The following is a 1,719-nucleotide window of genomic DNA, read 5'->3' on the forward strand; positions in this document are numbered from 1 at the left end:
GGGGGGGAGATAAGAAGGGATAGAATTGTTATCTATATTTTCATTGTTCTTTGGGAAACTTGGGCCAAGCTAATTGTATCAATTGTAAGAGCCGCAGTGTGATCGTTATTACAGGAGGAGAGCGCCCACTAGTGTCACATTCTAAGAACTTCCTTCTCACATATTGGGTGACCGATGAGGTTATTCATTCTATCTATACACTATATTGGCAAAAGTATTGAGACAGCCCTCCAAATCATGTGATTCAGGTGTTCCTCCAATCCCCTCTATGGCCCCCGGTGTATAGGACGAGGCTCCTCGACATGCAGACGCTTCTACAGACATTGGTGAGAGAACGGGTCGCTCTCAGGAGCTCAGTGACTACAAGCGCGGTGCCGTGATAGGTTGTCACCTGCGCAATAAGTCCATCCGTGACATTTCCTGGCCACTAAATATTCCGCGGTCGCCTGTTACTGGGATTATAACAAAGTGGAAGCAACCGGGAACAACAGCAACTCAGCCAGGAAGTGGTAGGCCACGTCACATGACAGAGCGGGGTCAGCGCCTTCTGAAGCGCACAGAAGTCGCCAACTGTCTGCAGAGCCAATAGCTACAGACCTCCAAACTCCATGCGGCCTTCAGATTGGCACAACAACAGTGCGTAGAGAGCTTCATGGAATGGGTTTCCATGGCCGAGCAGCTGCATCCAAGCCGCACATCACCAAGTGCAATGCAAAGCGTGGGATGCCGCGGTGTAAAGCGCGCCGCCATTGGACTCTAGAGAAGTGGAGACGTGTTCTCTGGAGGGACCAATCACGCTTAGTTTCAGTGAAGGGAACTCTAAAAGGAGAGCTATGAGGTATGCTTTTCACTCAGCCTCATAGTTCGAGCCGACGTGTGACAATGGAACTATCACACGTCGGCTCAATAGATCGGGAAGTGAGTGAACACATACCGTCGTTCGCTCACTTCTCAATCCTGTCCCTGTAGAGAGCCGTGACTGTCACTCACGGCTCCCTGCAGGGATTCCCCCCTCCCCCTCCCTGATCCTCCAGCACTGACTGGCAGAACGGGCGGGGGAGGGGGCGGGCACAGCTGGCTCTGCCTCTGGATAGGCAGAGCCAGCTGTCAATGTGAAAGGATGAACAGTGATGGCAGCCAATCAGATACAGTCACTGTTCAGGTATCCGGACACCAGCAGGCGCTGTCAGAATACAGTAGCCGCAGTGGGAGAATCCTCCGTCCATGCTGTTTAGTGTAGATGGAGGAATCTGTATATTCTTCATTGGGCCCTCACAGTGTACGGCCAGCTGTATTTTTCAGAATTCAGCAGATTTTCCTCCCTCTGAAGCAGCACTTTGTGATTACTGATTGCGCTTTATCTTCACCATTTCTATAAATAAACAATCCCATTGTCATAAAACACATTCAGAATATTTTTTTGGCATGACGTTTTACTAAAACTAAGCGCTGCAATGATCTCAGGGACCGACGCAGAGCTGTATTCCCCAGCAAACCTTGCCAGTCTCTGGGAGTTGTAGTCCCACAAGCATTAGGGCTCATTCACAAGGGCATGCCTATCCGTACGGTGTGCGCACCCGTGCAGAGACCTGCTCCCGGGAGGTCAGCGTGCATCCAAGTATGGGCCGGGATGTGCAGGTTCGGGTCCGCCTGTAACCGCGTGCAGCCGTGTCCTCCCATAGGGAAGTACAGCCACACACAATGCCTTTCCCTCCTGGG

Source organism: Nanorana parkeri, unplaced genomic scaffold, assembly GCF_000935625.1.
Source record: "Nanorana parkeri isolate BGI_ZX_2015 unplaced genomic scaffold, ASM93562v1 scaffold2337, whole genome shotgun sequence".
NCBI classification, from domain to species: Eukaryota; Metazoa; Chordata; class Amphibia; order Anura; family Dicroglossidae; genus Nanorana; species Nanorana parkeri.